At 47.2% G+C, this 14,746-nt stretch overlaps 1 protein-coding gene across 4 annotated transcripts in view; it reads left to right on the top strand.

Annotated features, from left to right (window-relative positions):
• LOC147706585 (cell adhesion molecule CEACAM19-like) overlaps nt 1–14,746 on the top strand; it is a 190,441-nt gene that overhangs the window by 77,746 nt on the left and 97,949 nt on the right. The gene's annotated exons all lie outside the window — the stretch shown is intronic.

Genomic DNA, 14,746 nt, shown 5'->3' with positions numbered 1-14,746 from the left:
AAAATGTTTAAAGTTTTCTTTGCAATACTCACAGCATTCACTGCAGGATTTGCATCAAATATAGAGGAATATATGAGTTTAGGAATGGGATTTAAGTTATTTTGAGGTTCTTCTTCTTTCAGTGAATGATAGAAGGCTGTTGGATCTGACCTGCCATTACTAATGAAATAAAGGTATTTTAAAGTAAATTTGGGTAGCTAGTTATGGGAGGAAGCACACACTGATCCCACACTGGATACATATCTTTTTTTCAGATGAGTGCTTGTTCTGTGTATGTAATGTTGCTCATAGTGATGATTATCATCCATTAAGTAAGAGTCCTCACTGTCTTAAGTGGGATATGCCTGAAGGTTTAACGGTCTTTCTATCCTATTGATCTGAAAGGGTATTGGCTATTATAAGGTCATCAAGGGCAAATTTTAGAATGTCGAGTATCTGTGGTAGCTCCATACGTCCCATGATCTGATAAGGGCGCCTTCCTGCACAAAAACAATCCCCTGAGGCATATTCAGCTTTCTGTCAGCTGCAGAATGCAGCTCACAAAGAAAGAGGAAGTAATGAGGAGGAATAAAGATATTTCTGCTCATTACACCTCCCCTTGGAAGGCGTAGCATTTTGCCGCAGTCCCAGGTTTATTAGTTCTGGTATATCTGGGAATGCATCAAAATCCATGGGACTTGCATGGGCACATCCATGCAACGCCCATGGAACGCCTTCCAAGGGCAGAGTAACGCACTGCAGTGATTTGTGCTGCATTGCGTTTCTCCAGATTCATTAAGCCACTCAGATCCACTCAAAGTGGCCTTGCGTGGGTTCATAAATCTCCTTTTTGAGCTGCGTTGCGCAAGCACCACGTTGCCTGGTGCAAGTGCGACCCAACTGGCCTCATAAAAATGGCCGTCACTCTCTATTCAGTCTCTAACATGTATGCTTGGAGTCCATGCAATATAGCTGTGTGTTTTTGTGGTCATTTCTGTTTTTTTTAAGAATTTAGGGAGGGCAAGGGTTTCTTTCACTCAAAATAATGTGGCAAGTCCTATCAAAGTTAAGAAATCCCAAAGGGACTATCAATGCATTTGAAGGCGGCCACACTTCTGCAAGACTTCTGGTGTTACATTCCTACCCTTGCTGGATAATTCATATCCTCCCTGAATTCACCTCCCTCTCTTTGAATATCTCTAGCCCTGCTCTATGCTCCCATACAGCCCCACTCATTGCACCTAAATCAACTCACCAACCATGATACTGCGGATCCCATACGATCCATCATCTATAACCCTCTTAGAGTGCCCAGACTTAAAGCCAACTCCATAAACTTCAGTAACCTTCTGCAGATCCCCACTTCACAACCTGCACCCACTGACACCATGCACAAATCACACCTGAAATGCATGCTACTTAACTGCAGATCAGCGGTAAAACATGCCACTGACCTTGCCAATTTTATCCTAGCCCAAGATTTGGACCTCCTTATCCTCATAGAAACATGTCTCAACAACTCCTCTGGCCCTATCCTTGACCTATTAGTCCCTCCTAGATACAACATTATCAGACTCAACCGAGCTAAGAAACTAGGAGGTGGCATTGCTTGTATCTTTCGCAACTCTCTCACAGCAAAAAATCCCGCTCAGCTAATCTCTCCTCTTGTGAACACCTTTCCATAGATATCACCAGCACACACAGACCCTTATGCAGCCTTCACATCTTCTATCACCCCCCAGGTGATAACCTCCAACTAATCGAACACGTTATGAAAACCATCTCCTCCAACCTGGGGCGTCCCTCCTCTCAGATCTTCCAAGGTGACTTCAATCTCCGCTGGAATAACCCCCTTGATCAGGCTGCTACAACCCTTAAAAACTTCCTTACCGACCTTTCTCTCACTCATTTCTGTAACAGCCCCACTCACAACATAGGCGCGACACTGGATCTCATCATCTCCAACCCCAACTCCATTGTTCTCGAATCCCTTCTCCCCTGTGACTGGTCTGACCATCACTTTATGAACTTCCTGATTCCGGAAAGGTGGAACCACAAATCTGCGCAACCACTCAAACTTAAACACTGTTAAAGACCGCTCTATAACACAAGCGTTAATGAGCTCATAGATCGCTTCAATCTCTCCCTTCCGCCGCCATCTAACATGTCTGACGTCTATGACCTCACCTACCACTATACCAATGCCATGCTATCTGTCCTGAATGATACGGCCCCTCTTCAACTAAAAAGAATACACATAAAAGACTCCCAACCTTGGTTCAATGAAAGTCTAAATGAGCTCAGACGCAATTTCAGACTAGCTGAAGCAAATGGAGAGCCTCCCCCTCCTCGGACCGGCTAACCGCTTCAAGATCCCAAAGAAGCAGATACAATAAAGTGATTAAAATGGTGAAAGCCAATTTTATATTTTATAGTTGTGGCAGGGTATACTCAGACATGAGTCCCTTTCTCACTGCACCATCAGGATTCAAGCAAGCTGGGCCGAAGAAGGCTGAAATGCCAGAAACCGGTCCCCGGTAGCTTGTCTCCTTTCTGGTGAAGAATTGGCTTGGTAGTTTAGTCTGCCCTGTTCCCATGATGCACTGGGCCAGGGACAGACTGATTTGCATATAGCCAGGTTCTGAGCTGGGATGGTGCAGTGAGATAAATAACGGTGATGGATCAAGCCCTGATCTTTGGACTGGGTAAGAGTGGTCTGCTTAATTCAGACACTCTGTTCATCACCACCCCCTTTTCTGAATCGTTTTTGGCCACTATAGGTGTGGCAGGGTATACTCAGACATGAGTCCCTTTCTCACTGCACCATCAGGATTCAAGCAAGCCGGGCCGAAGAAGGCTGAAATGCCAGAAACTGGTCCCCGGTAGCTTGTCTCCTTTCTGGTGAAGAATTGGCTTGGTAGTTTAGTCTGCCCTGTTCCCATGATGCACTGGGCCAGGGACAGACTGATTTGCATATAGCCCGGTTCTGAGCTGGGATGGTGCAGTGAGATCAATAACGGTGATGGATCAAGCCCTGATCTTTGGACTGGGTAAGAGTGGTCTGCTTAATTCAGACACTCTGTTCATCACCACCCCCTTTTCTGAATCGTTTTTGGCCACTATAGGTGTGGCAGGGTATACTCAGACATGAGTCCTTTTCTCACTGCACCATCAGGATTTAAGCAAGCCGGGCCGAAGAAGGCTGAAATGCCAGAAACCGATCCCCGGTAGCTTGTCTCCTTTCTGGTGAAGAATTGGCTTGGTAGTTTAGTCTTCCCTGTTCCCATGATGCACTGGGCCAGGGACAGACTGATTTGCATATAGCCAGGTTCTGAGCTGGGATGGTGCAGTGAGATAAATAACGGTGATGCATCAAGCCCTGATCTTTGGACTGGGTAAGAGTGGTCTGCTTAATTCAGACACTCTGTTCATCACCACTCCCTTTTCTGAATTGTTTTTGGCCACTAAAGGTGTGGCAGGGTATACTCAGACATGAGTCCCTTTCTCACTGCACCATCAGGATTCAAGCAAGCCGGGCCGAAGAAGGCTGAAATGCCAGAAACCGGTCCCCGGTAGCTTGTCTCCTTTCTGGTGAAGAATTGGCTTGGTAGTTTAGTCTGCCCTGTTCCCATGATGCACTGGGCCAGGGACAGACTGATTTGGATATAGCCAGGTTCTGAGCTGGAATGGTGCAGTGAGATAAATAACGGTGATGGATCAAGCCCTGATCTTTGGACTGGGTAAGAGTGGTCTGCTTAATTCAGACACTCTGTTCATCACCACCCCCTTTTCTGAATCGTTTTTGGCCACTATAGGTGTGGCAGGGTATACTCAGACATGAGTCCCTTTCTCACTGCACCATCAGGATTCAAGCAAGCCGGGCCGAAGAAGGCTGAAATGCCAGAAACCGGTCCCCGGTAGCTTGTCTCCTTTCTGGTGAAGAATTGGCTTGGTAGTTTAGTCTGCCCTGTTCCCATGATGCACTGGGCCAGGGACAGACTGATTTGCATATAGCCAGGTTCTGAGCTGGGATGGTGCAGTGAGATAAATAACGGTGATGGATCAAGCCCTGATCTTTGGACTGGGTAAGAGTGGTCTGCTTAATTCAGACACTCTGTTCATCACCACCCCCTTTTCTGAATCGTTTTTGGCCACTATAGGTGAGGCAGGGTATACTCAGACATGAGTGCCTTTCTCACTGCACCATCAGGATTCAAGCAAGCCGGACCGAAGAATGCTGAAATGCCAGAAACCGGTCCCCGGTAGCTTGTCTCCTTTCTGGTGAAGAATTGGCTTGGTAGTTTAGTCTGCCCTGTTCCCATGATGCACTGGGCCAGGGACAGACTGATTTGCATATAGCCAGGTTCTGAGCTGGGATGGTGCAGTGAGATAAACAACGGTGATGGATCAAGCCCTGATCTTTGGACTGGGTAAGAGTGGTCTGCTTAATTCAGACACTCTGTTCATCACCACCCCCTTTTCTGAATCGTTTTTGGCCACTATAGGGTGGCAGGGTATACTCAGACATGAGTCCCTTTCTCACTGCACCATCAGGATTCAAGCAAGCCGGGCCGAAGAAGGCTGAAATGCCAGAAACTGGTCCCCGGTAGCTTGTCTCCTTTCTGGTGAAGAATTGGCTTGGTAGTTTAGTCTGCCCTGTTCCCATGATGCACTGGGCCAGGGACAGACTGATTTGCATATAGCCAGGTTCTGAGCTGGGATGGTGCAGTGAGATAAATAACGGTGATGGATCAAGCCCTGATCTTTGGACTGGGTAAAAGTGGTCTGCTTAATTCAGACACTCTGTTCATCACCACCCCCTTTTCTGAATCGTTTTTGGCCACTATAGGTGTGGCAGGGTATACTCAGACATGAGTCCCTTTCTCACTGCACCATCAGGATTCAAGCAAGCCGGGCCGAAGAAGGCTGAAATGCCAGAAACTGGTCCCCGGTAGCTTGTCTCCTTTCTGGTGAAGAATTGGCTTGGTAGTTTAGTCTGCCCTGTTCCCATGATGCACTGGGCCAGGGACAGACTGATTTGCATATAGCCCGGTTCTGAGCTGGGATGGTGCAGTGAGATCAATAACGGTGATGGATCAAGCCCTGATCTTTGGACTGGGTAAGAGTGGTCTGCTTAATTCAGACACTCTGTTCATCACCACCCCCTTTTCTGAATCGTTTTTGGCCACTATAGGTGTGGCAGGGTATACTCAGACATGAGTCCTTTTCTCACTGCACCATCAGGATTTAAGCAAGCCGGGCCGAAGAAGGCTGAAATGCCAGAAACCGATCCCCGGTAGCTTGTCTCCTTTCTGGTGAAGAATTGGCTTGGTAGTTTAGTCTTCCCTGTTCCCATGATGCACTGGGCCAGGGACAGACTGATTTGCATATAGCCAGGTTCTGAGCTGGGATGGTGCAGTGAGATAAATAACGGTGATGCATCAAGCCCTGATCTTTGGACTGGGTAAGAGTGGTCTGCTTAATTCAGACACTCTGTTCATCACCACTCCCTTTTCTGAATTGTTTTTGGCCACTAAAGGTGTGGCAGGGTATACTCAGACATGAGTCCCTTTCTCACTGCACCATCAGGATTCAAGCAAGCCGGGCCGAAGAAGGCTGAAATGCCAGAAACCGGTCCCCGGTAGCTTGTCTCCTTTCTGGTGAAGAATTGGCTTGGTAGTTTAGTCTGCCCTGTTCCCATGATGCACTGGGCCAGGGACAGACTGATTTGGATATAGCCAGGTTCTGAGCTGGAATGGTGCAGTGAGATAAATAACGGTGATGGATCAAGCCCTGATCTTTGGACTGGGTAAGAGTGGTCTGCTTAATTCAGACACTCTGTTCATCACCACCCCCTTTTCTGAATCGTTTTTGGCCACTATAGGTGTGGCAGGGTATACTCAGACATGAGTCCCTTTCTCACTGCACCATCAGGATTCAAGCAAGCCGGGCCGAAGAAGGCTGAAATGCCAGAAACCGGTCCCCGGTAGCTTGTCTCCTTTCTGGTGAAGAATTGGCTTGGTAGTTTAGTCTGCCCTGTTCCCATGATGCACTGGGCCAGGGACAGACTGATTTGCATATAGCCAGGTTCTGAGCTGGGATGGTGCAGTGAGATAAATAACGGTGATGGATCAAGCCCTGATCTTTGGACTGGGTAAGAGTGGTCTGCTTAATTCAGACACTCTGTTCATCACCACCCCCTTTTCTGAATCGTTTTTGGCCACTATAGGTGAGGCAGGGTATACTCAGACATGAGTGCCTTTCTCACTGCACCATCAGGATTCAAGCAAGCCGGACCGAAGAATGCTGAAATGCCAGAAACCGGTCCCCGGTAGCTTGTCTCCTTTCTGGTGAAGAATTGGCTTGGTAGTTTAGTCTGCCCTGTTCCCATGATGCACTGGGCCAGGGACAGACTGATTTGCATATAGCCAGGTTCTGAGCTGGGATGGTGCAGTGAGATAAACAACGGTGATGGATCAAGCCCTGATCTTTGGACTGGGTAAGAGTGGTCTGCTTAATTCAGACACTCTGTTCATCACCACCCCCTTTTCTGAATCGTTTTTGGCCACTATAGGGTGGCAGGGTATACTCAGACATGAGTCCCTTTCTCACTGCACCATCAGGATTCAAGCAAGCCGGGCCGAAGAAGGCTGAAATGCCAGAAACTGGTCCCCGGTAGCTTGTCTCCTTTCTGGTGAAGAATTGGCTTGGTAGTTTAGTCTGCCCTGTTCCCATGATGCACTGGGCCAGGGACAGACTGATTTGCATATAGCCAGGTTCTGAGCTGGGATGGTGCAGTGAGATAAATAACGGTGATGGATCAAGCCCTGATCTTTGGACTGGGTAAAAGTGGTCTGCTTAATTCAGACACTCTGTTCATCACCACCCCCTTTTCTGAATCGTTTTTGGCCACTATAGGTGTGGCAGGGTATACTCAGACATGAATGCCTTTCTCACTGCACCATCAGGATTCAAGCAAGCCGGGCCGAAGAAGGCTGAAATGCCAGAAACCGGTCCCCGGTAGCTTGTCTCCTTTCTGGTGAAGAATTGGCTTGGTAGTTTAGTCTGCCCTGTTCCCATGATGCACTGGGCCAGGGACAGACTGATTTGCATATAGCCAGGTTCTGAGCTGGGATGGTGCAGTGGATAAATAACGGTGATGGATCAAGCCCTGATCTTTGGACTGGGTAAGAGTGGTCTGCTTAATTCAGACACTCTGTTCATCACCACTCCCTTTTCTGAATCGTTTTTGGCCACTAAAGGTGTGGCAGGGTATACTCAGACATGAGTCCCTTTCTCACTGCACCATCAGGATTCAAGCAAGCCGGGCCGAAGAAGGCTGAAATGCCAGAAACCGGTCCCCGGTAGCTTGTCTCCTTTCTGGTGAAGAATTGGCTTGGTAGTTTAGTCTGCCCTGTTCCCATGATGCACTGGGCCAGGGACAGACTGATTTGGATATAGCCAGGTTCTGAGCTGGAATGGTGCAGTGAGATAAATAACGGTGATGGATCAAGCCCTGATCTTTGGACTGGGTAAGAGTGGTCTGCTTAATTCAGACACTCTGTTCATCACCACCCCCTTTTCTGAATCGTTTTTGGCCACTATAGGTGTGGCAGGGTATACTCAGACATGAGTCCCTTTCTCGCTGCACCATCAGGATTCAAGCAAGCCGGGCCGAAGAAGGCTGAAATGCCAGAAACCGGTCCCCGGTAGCTTGTCTCCTTTCTGGTGAAGAATTGGCTTGGTAGTTTAGTCTGCCCTGTTCCCATGATGCACTGGGCCAGGGACAGACTGATTTGCATATAGCCAGGTTCTGAGCTGGGATGGTGCAGTGAGATAAATAACGGTGATGGATCAAGCCCTGATCTTTGGACTGGGTAAGAGTGGTCTGCTTAATTCAGACACTCTGTTCATCACCACCCCCTTTTCTGAATCGTTTTTGGCCACTATAGGTGTGGCAGGGTATACTCAGACATGACTGCCTTTCTCACTGCACCATCAGGATTCAAGCAAGCCGGACCGAAGAATGCTGAAATGCCAGAAACCGGTCCCCGGTAGCTTGTCTCCTTTCTGGTGAAGAATTGGCTTGGTAGTTTAGTCTGCCCTGTTCCCATGATGCACTGGGCCAGGGACAGACTGATTTGCATATAGCCAGGTTCTGAGCTGGGATGGTGCAGTGAGATAAACAACGGTGATGGATCAAGCCCTGATCTTTGGACTGGGTAAGAGTGGTCTGCTTAATTCAGACACTCTGTTCATCACCACCCCCTTTTCTGAATCGTTTTTGGCCCCTATAGGGTGGCAGGGTATACTCAGACATGAGTCCCTTTCTCACTGCACCATCAGGATTCAAGCAAGCCGGGCCGAAGAAGGCTGAAATGCCAGAAACCGGTCCCCGGTAGCTTGTCTCCTTTCTGGTGAAGAATTGGCTTGGTAGTTTAGTCTGCCCTGTTCCCATGATGCACTGGGCCAGGGACAGACTGATTTGCATATAGCCAGGTTCTGAGCTGGGATGGTGCAGTGAGATAAATAACGGTGATGGATCAAGCCCTGATCTTTGGACTGGGTAAGAGTGGTCTGCTTAATTAAGACACTCTGTTCATCACCACCCCCTTTTCTGAATCGTTTTTGGCCACTATAGGTGTGGCCGGGTATACTCAGACATGAGTCCCTTTCTCACTGCACCATCAGGATTCAAGCAAGTCGGGCCGAAGAAGGCTGAAATGCCAGAAACCGGTCCCCGGTAGCTTGTCTCCTTTCTGGTGAAGAATTGGCTTGGTAGTTTAGTCTGCCCCGTTCCCATGATGCACTGGGCCAGGGACAGACTGATTTGCATATAGCCAGGTTCTGAGCTGGGATGGTGCAGTGAGATAAATAACGGTGATGGATCAAGCCCTGATCTTTCGACTGGGTAAGAGTGGTCTGCTTAATTCAGACACTCTGTTCATCACCACCCCCTTTTCTGAATCGTTTTTTGGCCACTATAGGTGTGGCAGGGTATACTCAGACATGAGTCCCTTTCTCACTGCACCATCAGGATTCAAGCAAGCCGGGCGGAAGAAGGCTGAAATGCCAGAAACCGGTCCCCGGTAGCTTGTCTCCTTTCTGGTGAAGAATTGGCTTGGTAGTTTAGTCTGCTCTGTTCCCATGATGCACTGGGCCAGGGACAGACTGATTTGCATATAGCCAGGTTCTGAGCTGGGATGGTGCAGTGAGATAAATAATTGTGATGGATCAAGCCCTGATCTTTGGACTGGGTAAGAGTGGTCTGCTTAATTCAGACACTCTGTTCATCACCACCCCCTTTTCTGAATCGTTTTTGGCCACTATAGGTGTGGCAGGGTATACTCAGACATGAGTCCCTTTCTCACTGCACCATCAGGATTCAAGCAAGCCGGGCCGAAGAAGGCTGAAATGCCAGAAACCGGTCCCCGGTAGCTTGTCTCTTTTCTGGTGAAGAATTGGCTTGGTAGTTTAGTCTGCCCTGTTCCCATGATGCACTGGGCCAGGGACAGACTGATTTGCATATAGCCAGGTTCTGAGCTGGGATGGTGCAGTGAGATAAATAACGGTGATGGATCAAGCCCTGATCTTTGGACTGGGTAAGAGTGGTCTGCTTAATTCAGACACTCTGTTCATCACCACCCCCTTTTCTGAATCATTTTTGGCCACTATAGGTGTGGCAGGGTATACTCAGACATGAGTCCCTTTCTCACTGCACCATCAGGATTCAAGCAAGCCGGGCCGAAGAAGGCTGAAATGCCAGAAACCGGTCCCCGGTAGCTTGTCTCCTTTCTGGTGAAGAATTGGCTTGGTAGTTTAGTCTGCCCTGTTCCCATGATGCACTGGGCCAGGGACAGACTGATTTGCATATAGCCAGGTTCTGAGCTGGGATGGTGCAGTGAGATAAATACCGGTGATGGATCAAGCCCTGATCTTTGGACTGGGTAAGAGTGGTCTGCTCAATTCAGACACTCTGTTCATCACCACCCCCTTTTCTGAATCGTTTTGGCCACTATAGGTGTGGCATGGTATACTCAGACATGAGTCCCTTTCTCACTGCACCATCAGGATTCAAGCAAGCCGGCCGAAGAAGGCTGAAATGCCAGAAACCGGTCCCCTGTAGCTTGTCTCCTTTCTAGTGAAGAATTGGCTTGGTAGTTTAGTCTGCCCTGTTCCCATGATGCACTGGGCCAGGGACAGACTGATTTGCATATAGCCAGGTTCTGAGCTGGGATGGTGCAGTGAGATAAATAATGGTGATGGATCAAGCCCTGATCTTTGGACTGGGTAAGAGTGGTCTGCTTAATTCAGACACTCTGTTCATCACCACCCCCTTTTCTGAACCACTCACAACATAGGCGCGACACTGGATCTCATCATCTCCAACCCCAACTCCATTGTTCTCGAATCCCTTCTCCCCTGTGACTGGTCTGACTATCACTTTATGAACTTCCTGATTCCGGAAAGGTGGAACCACAAATCTGCGCAACCACTCAATCTTAAACACTGTTAAAGACCGCTCTATAACACTAGCGTTAATGAGCTCATAGATCGCTTCAATCTCTCCCTTCCGCCGCCATCTAACATGTCTGACGTCTATGACCTCACCGACCACTATACCAATGCCATGCTATCTGTCCTGAATGATACGGCCCCTCTTCAACTAAAAAGAATACACATAAAAGACTCCCAACCTTGGTTCAATGAAAGTCAAAATGAGCTCAGACGCAATTTCAGACTAGCTGAACGCAAATGGAGAGCCTGCCCCTCCACGGATCGGCTAACCGCTTCAAGATCCCAAAGAAGCAGATACAATAAACTGATTAAAATGGTGAAAGCCAATTTCTTCAAGCACCAACTTGACTCAGGTAAAAACCGCCCGAAACGTCTATTTGAGCTCATTAAATAACAATCCAACAACACCACCACCCAATCTCAGCTCACCATCTCCCGCAAAAAAACTGTGATGCGGTGGCTGAATTATTCCTTGTAAATATGAATAAAATAGAATCAGACCTTAGGTCTGCTGCACTCACCCTCTCTCCCTCACCTGATGCCGAGGTCTCCACACCCTTGCCCTCACCTCTGGGTCTCTCACTCAAAAACAATGCCTCTTGGTCTCATTTCACTCCCCTCAATGACAGCACCATCCTCAACATTCTCTCTACCCTTAAACCCTCAAATCACTTCAATGACCCGCTCCCCGCTAACTTCTTTAAAGAAATGAAAGGCTTACTAGCACCTCTTTGGTCGAAAATCATCAACGCCTCACTTCTTCAAGGTGAGATCCCGATCTGTCTGAAGGCAGGCCTAGTGCTCCCGATTCTAAAAAAAACCTTGGTTGACCCTCTGACCTGAAAAACTACCGCCCAATCACAAACATACCGACCCTGGTGAAACTTCTGGAGAAATGCGTTCCCGAACAACTACGCAAACACATTGAGCAATTCCAGCTTTTAACTCTTGCAATGCTATTGACGGAACCGTTCCGTCACGCCCCTCGGGTGGGCTGTGCTCATGACGGAACGGTTCCGTCACGGCCCACTTGCCGCGCCTGCGCGGTGCTGATTTCACGCCTGCGCGGCGCGTTTCATTAAGCGGGCGGGGCCGTGATGGAACCGTTCCGTCACAAGCAAAGCTCACCCACGAGCAGTGATGGAACGGTTCTGTCACCCGCGCAGGTGAGCCGCGCGCCCCCCCATGCGACCGTTAGCTCTGCGGCGGAATAGCCGCCGCAGCGAAGGTGCTAGACCAATTCCAATTGGGTTTCCGCACTGGGCATAGCACTGAAACGGCCATCACACACATTGTGGACGATGCTCTCACTTTATTTGACCAAAATGAAACCTGCCTTTTAATCCTACTCGATCTATCATCGGCTTTTGACACTGTCAAACATGACAATTTACTCTTCCTTTTAGAACACAGAATGGGGCTTTCTGGCACGGTCCTTAAATGGTTTGCCTCTTTCCTCAACAACCGATCACAAAGGGTCAAATCCAACCAGTATCTCTCCAACCCAAGTCCGTGCACTCTGGGTATTCCCCAGGGCTCCTCCCTCTCCCCCACTCACTTCAACCCCTTCCTTGAACCACTGACTGTTATCCTTGAAGACTCCAACATCCAATATCACATGTATGCTGATGACACCCAACTATACATGAAAATCTCCTCCCCTGATGACATCAAATCTCTCAATGGAACCCTTCTCAAACCCCTTAACTGGCTTACCTTCAACCATCTCAAATTAAATGCCCTCAAGACTAATTTCCTTCTCATTTCACCCTCTAAGCAAACCCCCACTGTTTTGAAATTTCTCAGTAACCTCACCGCCCTCAAATGCGCTCCGCACATCGTTGACTCCACTAAATCACTGGGAGTTGTGCTAGACAAAAACTTAAACATGCAAGATCATATCAGATCATCAACCAAAGGAGCGAACTTTCAACTCTGCATTCTAAGGAAACTCAAGCCCTATCTTCCCCAGGATGACTTTAAATTGTCATTTCCAGACTAGAACACGCCGATGCAACTCTTTGCGGTCTGCCCAAAATCAGCTTAGCACCCATCAGAGCATCTCTAAATGCTGCAACTAGACTTATCACGGGCCCTAAGAAGACCAATCACATCTCTACGGACCTCAAATTGCTCAATTGGCTTCCTTTCGAAGCCAGGATACTTAAGATCGCTTGTTTGACCCATAGAGCATTACATTTCAACACCCCTATCTACCTGGCAAACAAACTGGAACTTTCGGGGGGGGCTCCAGATCCACAAGGAGTACTGGCACTCTGCTGCTCAAGCCCAAGAAATTTAAGAAGCTTAAAACGCACAAACGTTCATTCTCTGGAATCAGCCCGAGAATCTGGAACTCCATCCCAGTGGATACAAGACTAATTCCCTCTACTCTTGCCTTCAAAAGGGAAGTCAAAAAGCTACTTTTGAACAAACTACTCTAATGATCTATGTGCTGAACTGAACTTGCTGATGGGCTCATATTGCCTCCAATTGATTGTTTATTTTAATTTTATGTCTGATTGGCCCTTTATGTACATTGCCCTCCTTTTTCGCTATCAGCCTCCTGCTTCCTTTCCCGACCAATCTCTGCTTGCCCTGGTTGTGTATCGTCTAATTGTTTCCATGATTTCTCTCTCCTACCTCTTCTCCTTTGCCTACCTATACCCATGTAAAGCGCTCTGATACCCTCCGGGGTCATGTTCGTGCTGCACAAAACTTTAAATAAATAAATAAAATAATAATCACATTCAAGTAAGCAATTTTAGATTATTTTTTTAGGTAATTATTTAACCGTGTTTCTGTGTGATTGTTACTGTTATTATCCGGTTCAGCCTAGCAAGGCGTTATTCTAAGTCATCGACCATGATGTGAATATTTACAATCTAAAATATCGCCTCAGGGTCTTCTTGTAAGATGTTCAAAATGCATGTTGCAAACAAACTAGGGGCCCAATTCACAAAGGTAAACTCAGACGAAAGTCTAACTTTACGACTTTCGGTATTCACAAAGGGAATTTACGAGTGATAAAGTTAGACTTTTATTTCAGTTAAACTTACATTTTGGTCTTAAGTCTAACAGATACCAAAAAGTTAAACATTGAGCCGTGCAGTGCGTCAAAGCAATGTTGTCAATTAGTTCCTGCATCTGCGTCAAATCCAATCATGGCAAATGGCTTCACTACATCAATTTACAGCAGACCTCACCCTTGAAGGGTCCGGGACTGGATTGGCACCACTTGGCAGGCCAAGACCCACAGATGGCAGAGTCCAGGTGCTGTTGCAGGGTTGAAGGAAGTCTTTGATGGCATTTAGACTTCAGAATAGGGGGCAAGCTTGCAACTCCTTCAAGTGAAATAGGTCAAGTCCTTGCCCTGGCTGGATCCTCCTTCAGAGACAAAAATTGAAAAAAAGATTGGCAAATGGTGTATTTTAAAGCAAATTAATTTAGTGATAAACAAAGGCTTAGAAAGCAGTTGGAAAATGTAGTTTTGAAATATTAAACAAATTTTAAAAAACTGCCCTATATCTTACTGCATTAACATGTTCAACGGTTACTGTAATGTGCTAACTGTACAACATGACAACTTCAGCCTTTTAAAGTGTGTGCTTGCCCAGAGTCTTGCACTTGCTGCAGCATCAACTTTGGAAGAAAAGGCTCAAACCAGGCTTCGGGAAGGACCCTCAGTTGCTGATTGCAATCAGTCATATAGAACTATGTGAAGACAGGTCTTTAAGTGGGATGAAAAATAAATGACTGTGATTCCCAGAGTGTTTCTACATGACCAGTATTTTGGTTTCTCTCTGAGATGTAATTGTATCCAGATATATAACACAACAACTGACCTATACCTAAAACGACGATTGGCTTTGTCAATGGTTATTAGCTGTTTAACATAATGAGTTATAACAAGAATTTGTGATAAATAATTAACCTTCAAAATCTTTAAATTCTGAAATGTCAGTTGTATTGAGGCCTGTGGAAAGAGTTTTGGCTTTCAGTTATGTACGCTTTTATTAGATATATATGTCCTTTTTCTCTGCACATCTCGTCCATCTGCATATCTTCAACCACCTCTCTTTCCTCTTCAGCACCTTCTTTTCACTCTTCCCGGAATGCACTTTCTTGCATCTTCCTCACCTCACCACCTCCAAACAAACACTGCTCTCACTCACATGTAAGCATTTTATTTGCTTCCGCCCTGTAAATATTTTGCCATCTGTGTACCTCCTTCGCACACATTTTCACA

This window comes from Lissotriton vulgaris, chromosome 7, assembly GCF_964263255.1.
Source record: "Lissotriton vulgaris chromosome 7, aLisVul1.2, whole genome shotgun sequence".
NCBI lineage: Eukaryota > Metazoa > Chordata > Amphibia > Caudata > Salamandridae > Lissotriton > Lissotriton vulgaris.
The sequence above is the reverse complement of the archived record's forward strand: the minus strand, read 5'-3'. Positions and strand labels throughout refer to the sequence as shown.